The sequence below is a fragment of the Podarcis melisellensis genome (genome assembly GCF_964234715.1).
Source record: "Podarcis melisellensis genome assembly, chromosome: 4".
Lineage (NCBI taxonomy): Eukaryota > Metazoa > Chordata > Lepidosauria > Squamata > Lacertidae > Podarcis > Podarcis melisellensis.
Genome location: NC_138531.1, coordinates 67999818 through 68010166, shown reverse-complemented (window position 1 = coordinate 68010166; position 10349 = coordinate 67999818).

Here is a 10349-nt window from a genome sequence, read left to right as displayed (position 1 = left end):
TCTGAGCAACCATGCCAATTGGGCAGTCCAAAGGTATGGCAAGCAAATGAGCAGCAGCAACTGCAGGAAAAGTAGGCTTACTAAAGGCATCCTATTCCTACCCAAAAGCCTGGCACTGACACATTTGTCCTCTGATGCTCCACATGTGCTGGTTTTCCTATCCATTCTATAACACACACACATCTCCATGTGAATGTGGAAAGTCACAACACAGTGATGTTGCATTATGTGTACACTATCCCTAAACATTGCGCAGGGACAGGGAAGGAGAAAAATGGCAGCCTGTTTCTGATGGTAGCTCTGTCTAGCTCCAGCCTCAGAGATGTAGCCATTAGCCCAAGGGCGAAAATGGCTTCCAGTGGCACCAATGGGAGCTTTCCCCCCAATGGTAATTGATTTGCCCAGAAATGGTGCTTGCGTGTTTAATCTATGACACTCTCCTGCGGTGATTAGGCCAAGAGTCCTGCAGAAGTGCAACCTGAGTTTATCTATCTTATAACAAATTTCACTGTTCCCTGAAAAAAAGACACCATGCAGCAGAATATATAGCATTTGAAATAGCATTGGAACAGCAGTGACAAATTAGATCATCGGATTGAGGTTGCAGAGTAGCACATAACTGCTCTACCAATCATATGTTCAATATAAATAATGCATTTATGCATGTTCCTGTCTCGTTATCTTGTGAAAGAACCACTCTTCACTTTCCAGTGCAATTATTTGTATAAAGTCTCCTTAATGTCACTTGCTATGCCTATCTGTTCTTTCTCTTTGCTTGTTCGTTCCATTGGGAGGACTTCCACAAATCCTGCCCCACACCCTGGAGTCGATACTCTAAAGCAGGGCTGGTGACCCTGTGGCCCACCAGATGTTGGGACTACATCTCCCACCCATCCCTGACCATTGGCCATGCTGACTGGGGCTGATAGGTGTTGAAGTTCAACAGCATCTGGTGGGCCGTAGATTCCCCAACTCTGCTTTAAAGCAACAATGGCTAATCCACAATTAGAAGAAATATCCAGCCTCTAAATTGCTTTGTGGTCCAATAGGATTTAGAATCTGAGCCTCACAATTTTATGTTCCGAGCTCGGTAGCGGTATTCAAGTTAGAATGTGCACTTGCCCAGGCATATTCTGCTATGAATTTCAGTATTGTAATAAAAATCCCCTGCAGTCTAAAGCCCAAGAAATAGTTCAGGATTAGCATCCATGCCAGAGGGAAAGCTGTGATTTTCTAGAAGTTGCTGGATATGTTAGTACTAAATAAAAATAATATTTTTTTCCATTTATTTATTTGCTTACTCTATTGGTTAAATTTGTATCTTGATTTTCCACCAAGCTAACAACAAAAATTAGAAAGCAATAAAATATAATAAAATACAGTAAAACAATAGTATAATATAGCCCCTCCCCAAGCAAGGTTAAATATCCATAATAGCAATAAAAACAATCAGGTAAAAGCTAATTTAGGATTACTCCTATGAACAAAGAACATAAAATAGACCAGATCTGTTCATCCAACACCATCATCTCCCCCTCCATCACTGCTGGCTCCTTCCCTGGGGAGAAGGATTGTTAAACCAAACATGGTTGGCACCATGCCGACCTCACTGCCACCTCCCCTCTCCCCTTCTGCCTCCCAGGAAGCAGTAGTAGGGTAACTGACCGGAGGTCAGGTGAGCGCCCACCCATCACACTCTAATAGAAAGATGCACAAATGCATACACAGAGGGAGAAAGAACAAATGAAATATCATCATCATCATCAATACTAAATTGTGGCTGCAGCTGAATGCCAGCACACCATCCATTTCTGTACAGTATCTGTATCCAAATCTATGTGATGAAAGGGGAAAGGTTGTAAAATAAGTCTGACCACCTAAGAATGCCAAGGAAAAGCCTCCTTATGGCGATTTGTTCCATGTTAAATGATCGTGTCAATCGGGGATATAAATTATGACCGAGGAAAAAAAGAATCTGATAATTTGGGAATTTGTAATGTACATGCATTTTTATTTTATTTTTTTGCAGCGACACTTGATAAATGTGTATTATTTCTGTCAAGGAAGCCTGACAGCAAAGGCATATTATTACAGCCCTCTCTTTAATACTTGTCACGCAGGAAAAATTGGCTTTGAGTCTCGAAGCGACTGTTAATATGGGTGAAATATTCTACAGCAATCCCCGCAACTGATGTGACATTATTAATACAAATGTTTTGCTAAGATAATAGCCACTGCTACTTATCTGCCAGAGCAATTAAAAAGTGCTAATAAAATAATATTGAGATAAATTACACAGTGCTTTCTATTATAGAGCCGGTTGCAGGGAAGAGGCAGAAAAAAACCTTTAATTTTTTTACAGCTCAGGCCACAACTTGTTAGGAATTCATTTTTGCAAGTAATACCACAATAAATTTTAATAGTATAGATAGTGTGTGCTTCATTGCCACATTAATTATGCATTTAAAACTCTGCAGCCCAACACTTCCAAGGAGGGGGACATGCCGCCTGTCTGTGTTGCAACCTGAGCCAAATTGCAAAGGTGCCCAATACGTCAACACTGGCGGCATTTGACATAGTTATTCTACTCCAGCCTCTCTATGCATTCAATTACTGTCATGCTCCCTTACCTTCCTGGCTTATGGAGGGAGGAGCAAGAGTCTCAAGGATGTGCTTCCAGGACTTCCAGGCCCAGCTGATATTTAGTTATTGGAGCAGTTTCTCCACATTCCCAACTAGAAATGATATCTGGCTCGGGTGTGTTAGTACACTGGGCTACAAACAAAATGACTATGGTCCTGATCCTCTGTGTTTTGCTCAGGCAGCAGTGGACATTCCGTGGACTCAAACATGGCCTCTGTCAGATAATATGGGAGAATGCCATCATCATGTTTGCGGTGAGGTGAAAGGTAAAAAAAAAAACCCCGGGTAAAGGACCCCTGGAAGGTTAAGTCCAGTCAAAGACAACTATGGGATTGGGACACTCATCTTGTTTTCAGGCCAAGTGAGCCAGCATTTGTCCACAGACAGCTTTCTGGGTCATATGGCCAGCATGACTAAACCGCTTCTGGCACAATGGAACACCGTGACGGAAACCAGAGTGCACGGAAGCACCATTTATCTTCCCACCACAGCCGTATCTATTTGTTTACTTGCACTGGCAAGCTTTCGAACTGCTAGGTTGGCAGAAGCTGGGACAGAGCAACAGGAGCTCACACCGTCGCAGGGATTTGAACCTCCGACCTTCTGATCTGCAAGCCCAAGAGGCTCAGTGGTTTAGACCACAGCACCACCTGCGTCCCATGCTTACTTCAGTCATTTGATCTTCCTCTGCTTTCTTCAGCCTCTGTAGGTTACAGGTTGCCTCTGAAGGAAGTCAAATTTGCATCAAACTTTTTAAAGCTATTTTATATACATTATTATTATGACTATATATTTATTTATATATTGCCATCAAAGGGGACTCAAAATGGCTTACAAATAAAAATAAGAACAGCTAAAAAACAGGGGGGGGGAGAGGAACAATCTTAAAAAACAAAAACATTGATAGAATGAAAACTATATATTTATATACACATATAATTGCACATGTGAAATTCTGTTAAAGCCACACAAATCATTACAATAAAAACAGCACAACACCAGCCCCTTCTTTAAAAGCACTCAGTTCCCAATGCCAGTTGGAACAAGAAAGGAGGAATCTAGTCTAACTAGACAGATGGACCAATACTCTCACTTAGTTTAAAGCAACGTTCTATGCATATGGTGTGGTCCTAACTAAACTATGTGCATGCATTGCATTAAGTTATTGCAACAAAGGCCATAATCATTGCTGATGTGATGATGTAGTTCTGTTCGGACCAACCTTAGGTGAAATTTTGTGCTCAGTTTTGGACTTTTAGAAAAGTAGGCAAGAGGGGAAAGTTTAGGATAGCTTACTGTTTTCTTGCCTGCTATTTACGGTAAGCCTGTTTTTGCCTTTTCTCTACAAGAAAGAGACAACATTCTTTAATAATATTTTTTCCCCCTAACACAGACTTCTTGCTATTCCAGTGCAGGCCATTTGTCTTCTAATTAGCATAGGATCCAGTATCTACAGAACAACATTATTTGCTCCAAACCGTTGCAAAACCATGATGAAGTGCCATGCATTTAAAACAAGAGACTCCATGTGTTTGTGCAAGGAACATCTTCAGTAAAAGGAAAAAAATCTAGATTAAATGGGATGCAGGGCAGCTTAGAAATGTATACGGGAGGGAGGGGGATGCCCCATAAACACAACAGCCGCCGAGATTCTTCCTTGAGATTAATTGGTGTGTTTTGACGTGCTCTTAATTATTTGCAGTCACATGGAACTAGCCCAGCTGCTTTCTGCATCCACAAAAAGGCAGAAGGAAGCAGGAAAGAAAACGTGTGTGTTTTGCTGCATCCAACAATTAAAACTACAGGGCAAAAGTCAAAATTCCGCTAAGCATAATTAAACAAGGAATTAATGGCAAGTCAGTTGTGCAATGAAGCAAACACAGCTGGGCTGAATATAAGAAGTCCTAGAACTTTCTGTTGACAGACTGGAAATTACAAGAGCACATATCATAGTTATACAGGAAGCTGCCTTATACTGAGACAATGGCTCATCTAGCTTAATATAGACTACTCTGACTGGCAGAAGCTCTCCAGGATTTCAGATGGGGGCATTCCCAATCCTGCCTAGACACGCCAGAGATCGAACCTGCGACCTTCAGCACACAAGGCTCTAGCACTGAGCTATGCTCCTTGCACATACCCCTGGCAAGTAGAGCTCTAAGTTGAGTTACAAATGCTGTGATGCTGCCCAGGCATTGTTTATGGTGCCTTGCAACATATTTACTGCTAAGAAAAGGAGACTATAAAGGTGGATGCAAGTATATTAAGTGGGATTCCCAAGTTAAGATGCAACTCTTTCAGGACTCTACCAGGAAGCGGGTGGGGTGGGAATCTGCTATAGTGATCTCTCTGGACTTTGAAGATTTTTGTTTGTCCCAATGAATATAATATTTATTAGTCGCATCATTTCCTTCAGTTTGTGAAAATTTATTAAGAATGTATTGAATAATGGTCGAAATAATGTTTTGATGTTGAAAACAGCGGCTAAGAGAGACTTAGGCAGCCAGCCTGCTGTCTGACATATGAGACTCACATCAAGGTCTTAAGCCCAACACTTTGTCTAATGTGCTACTTTGGCTCACACAAGCTGCCAACACCATGCAAAAGTAATCCATGATTTTCACGTGTTTCAGAAAATACTCCTACAGTAAATAGATATCTGTGTAGTGAAATTCCACAGTTTCAGTTTCTGAGATGAAGAGGACCACTGTTTCCTTATACTTTGCTCAATCCATCATATACATTTTAAAATAGTGGAATGCATTTCTTACTTTCCTCTTTCCCCACACTCTTCTTCTGAGTGTTATACAGTGGTACCTTGGGTTACAGATGCTTCAGGTTACAGACGCTTCAGGTTAGACTCCACTAATCCAGAAATAGTACCTTGGGTTAAGAAGTTTGCTTCAGGATGAGAATAGAAACCGTGCAGTGGTGGCATGGTGGCAGTGGGAGGCCCCAATAGCTAAAGTGGTACCTCAGGTTAAGAACAGTTTCAGGTTAAGAACGGACCTCCAGAATGAATTAAGTTCTTAACCCGAGGTACTATTGTATACCCAACTATATATATAGAGAGAGAGAGAGAGAGAGAGAGAGAGAGAGAGTCCCCATGGAAATTATTCATCATCTTATTGTATTTTTCTCCCAATATACAAATTCTTGCAAGTGATTTCCCATAACATAATGTATATTTGTAAGTTATATGCACAAACATGTTCATTTTTATACACAATTTATCCTAGTACATGCATTTTTCTACAAGTTACTTGGCTGGAGAACTACGCTACAAAATTCAGAGCAGTGCAAATTTGGAAGGAAGGTTGAACGTAGTGTTTCAAAAAGTGCCAAATGGATAGGTTTGCTTCTAAATGTGGACTGAACTAAATTTGTCCCACTTCTCACATTAGGTACAGAAATGTTTGCACAAGCTGAATAGAATGAATGAGAGAACCAATTTTGCATTAAGTATCAGAACCTCTCGAGAACTGGAATCAGCATGTAATGACAGACCATGAACCCTCTGCCATGACCAGACTCTATGTCAGGGGTCTGCAACCTTTAAGACAAAAAGAGCCACTTGGACCCGTTTCCGAAGGAAAAAAAAACTGGGAGCCGCAAAACTCGTCATTATAAAAATAACTTTTTTGTCACTTTTTTATTATTTCTTTGTTTGACCCCTCAGAATTACTCCTCCTCATAGAAATAAACGTTAAATTAACAAGTTACCTTTTGTGTGTGTGTGTGTGTTCTTCACTCCCCTTCAAAACAGTGCCCAGCGTACATGCCCCCTTTCAATGCAGTGACCAGCGTACATGCCCCTTACAATGTAGTGGGCGGGTGGGTGGGAAGGTGACGTCGGGACGGTGCGTGACTAACGCACGCACTGCCCCCATGCGACATCACAGCCAGTACACCGCCTGCCACAGTGGGGAGTGTCAGGGCGCACAATGCGCCTCCTCCTCTCACTAGTATCCACCCTGGAGCCACGGCAAAGGTGTAAAAGAGCCACATGCGGCAACGGAGCCGCGGGTTGCAGACCCCTGCTCTATGTGATAAATAGGCTTGAATTTTATAGTAAATCTCCTCCACCTAGAGAGTCTGTTTATCACTGCTGTCCTCTCATTAAAACAGGGAGCACAGAAGGAGAAAATGAGCTTTCATCGCAAAGGCAATTGCTTTCCTCCTCTGATATATTGCAAATATAAGCATGCAAAACAATTGTGTTTTCATGTGCATGCATAGAAGTGGACCTTGCCAGGGAAAAAAATCTGTGTGTTTTCAAGATTGTTTTCATTTAGAAGTACAGTAAAGCCCTCTGGTACTAAATAATGTGTTCCCCGAATAAGCAGCTGATTTGAACTATAACCAGCTCTTCAATTTGCACACCAATGGCTCGAAAATTGCTCAGGTTGTGGGGTGAGGAAAGTAAAGGTTGTCTAATGCTGCTGAGTCCACTTTAAGAGTGCATCATTAGATGGAGTAGATCTTTTCAGCAGTTGTGCAATTTTGGAGACACCATATTGAAGCCTCCACATCAACCTAATTTCAGCAAGGTTCTCAAATACAGTATCACATGAGTCCATTGATATAAGTGCTAGTCTGATATAGGCACAGAGGCTCTGTTCACATTCTGTATTTCCTCCCCTCTGGTATTTCTTGCTTTGAAAAATAGTGCCCCATATTTTTTTCAATGAAAATGTCCTTCTATTAGTGTATTGGAACTTCTGTAATTTGAACTTGTATTGTGCTCCTCATCAGTTCTTGGTTAGGAGCTTGATTTCCACTGCCACTCACAAATCCTCATATCTTCTGGATGTCCTAGGTAAATTCCATCCTAGGACTGGGGAATCATTGGAGTAGGCAAAAAGTTTAATAAAAAATTATTTTCTAGAGGGCTCTCTAGAACCTGGGTGAGCCCTCTAGAATAACAACATTCCATCTCTTAGTGTAGGATTTTTTTTGTTCTGGGGTGTTAAATCTGAACACTGGATCTTTGGGACCTCAAGACACTCCCAAAATTGTTGAGCTTTTTTTTTAAGGAGAGCCCCAAAGTGCCCCCAAGACATCAATTCCACCTTTGAAATCCTGGTAATGTGTGGGAAAATCCAGACGTATGGCAACCCTACTTTAAGTATTTATTCAGGTTCAGAGCAGCTCCACCCAACATGTGACCCAGATGGTTTTAGTTCAAGAATTAAATATTGTGATTGTTTTTTTAAGAACACAAAATGGAAAATAAAGTAAATATAAAGTAAAGTAAATAAAAATAAAATAAATAAAAACAAACTACACAGAAAGGGTTCTTATGTGCACAGGAAGAGTTTTGCTAGCACTCCTGGCCAAAGCTCCTAAGTCTCAGTCTAAGAATGTGACTCTATGCCACACTTAATTCCATCTCCTGTGCACCAAATATAGCATTTGCCCTTAACCTGAAGACCTTATTGGAGTCTTTACATACTAAAACCTAGATGTTTGGTCAGAATCCTGGAATTGCAGAGAGCTTACACTTGTTATTCTCCAAAATAACTTCCACTAGGTCATGTGACCTTTGTGATGCCAAGCACCAGGATGTAACTAGGTGTTTTGTGGTACATCTTGTGGTTTCCTTTTGTCTACGACAATGTCTCCATTCCCCCTCATTTCCTTCCCCACAATTTATAGCTTCTTGTTCTTTGCTCTTCCCTTATGTGAATAAGCTTGTGATGAATCTTACCTTAGATCAGTTCGAGGCTACGTGAAGATTCCCACAGCAGGCTCAAGGTAAGGGTAATCGTAAACACCATACAAGTGTCTACTTGCTGGCCACAGTATGTAGATTTCACCCATTTACTTATTGAATTTATGAAAGCATCAGCTACAGCTGAGCAAGGGCATTGTATGACAGGAGTTAAATCCCAGGAGGTAAGTCCACAAGGGTAATATACCACAAGGGCAACAGACAGTATACTTAGATATTCAAAAAGCCTTTGATAAAGTACCCAGCAAATATTCCAAACATTCATGAATCAGTAGCTTTTTAAAGAATGGAAGCAGAGAGTGGAAGTAAATGGACAGTTCTAATAAAAAGTCCATGGACCAGTATTAGGACCACTGCTTTCTAACTTCTTGCTTTCTAAATGACCTACAGTTAGGGATGAGCAGTGAGTGGCCCAGTTGGTGCATGATACTAAATCCTTCAGGGTGGTAAAGTCAAAAGGTGGGGTTGATTGACCGAGAAGCTAACTCTCAAGATGGACCTGTCCTGGAAATACTGTTGCTGCTGTATGGTTGGTTGGTTTGTGCACAGGATGCTGTCCTAGATGGGTCTTTACTCTGATCCAGCAGGCTCTTATTATGCAATGGCTGCCTGCCATCTGAACGAGTGCTTAGAAGCAGCAGATTTGCAGAAACTCAAGCTGGTCCAGAAAATGATCTGTGGATCAGAAAGGTCTCTGTTTAGATGCAGGGGCTTCCCTCCCCTCTTCTGACCATTACCCAGATGATTCTCTCTCTTTCTTCAAAATGATTTTTAAAAAGGATTGTCACATTTACAGCCTATATATATAACCATTCAAGTATTTCCCTCTCTCTTTTTAAAAAGAGAGAGAAGTCAGTGAAGTGTTCAGCAAATTTGTAGCTCTTAGGCCTGTCGCGGGTGGCGCTGTGGGTTAAACCACAGAGCCTAGGGCTTGCCAATCAGAAGGTCAGTGATTTGAATCCCTGTGATGGGATGAGCTCCCGTTGCTTGGTCCCTGCTCCTGCCAACCTAGCAGTTCGAAAGCAAATCAAAGTGCAAGTAGATAAATAGGTACCGCTCCAGCGGGAAGGTAAACTGCGTTTCTGTGCGCTGCTCTGGTTCGCCAGAAGCGGCTTAGTCATGCTGGCCACATGACCCGGAAGCTGTATGCTGGCTCCCTCAGCTAATAAAGCAAGATGAGCGCCGCAACCCCAGAGTCATTCGTGACTGGACTTAACGGTCAGGGGTCCCTTTACCTAGACCTGTCGACAGGAAACACCCCACTTCTCAACACCCTGAGTAAGTTGCCTTTCACCATGCTTCCTTAAATACTTTTTTGCAAATCATCATTTTCTGCCCTTCAGGAGTTATTCACACATTGTGAGCATGAGAAGTAATGGCCGCACTAAATTAAAACTTACGAATGCAATGAGTTTGCTTTAATGTTACCTGGCAGACATGGACAAATTGGAAATTTTACATCATGCAGCCATGGGTATTTCCAGCAGGCTCTCTATTTTTAACACAAAGTATTCTTATACATACCTTTTCAAGAAAGAAAAGAAAGAAAAGAAAAGCTTAAGTTCTTTGAGAATCCCTAGAGAGAATTATATTAAAAAAATCATTCTGTATAACTTAGATACTATAGTCCCTTTTTGTGTTAACAGCTAACGAAATACAGCTTGTTAAATTGATTTCTTTCGCTTTGTTTGACAAATGCCATTGGTAGATGTTACTCAGTGTGGATATTCATTTTCAGAAGTGTTGAACTGGTGCAGAGTGGCTATTAGCTTGAAATATGTGCATTGCTTGCACAGCAGAAAAAAAAGCTTCCATTCTTTGTACTTTTAGAAAATATATATCTTGAGGGACTGATTAACATGGGGATAGGAAACTTGTGACCTTCCAGATTATGTTGGACTACAACTCCCATCATCCCTGACCATTGGCTGGGTCTGATGGGAATTGGAGTCCAATATATGGAGAGACACAG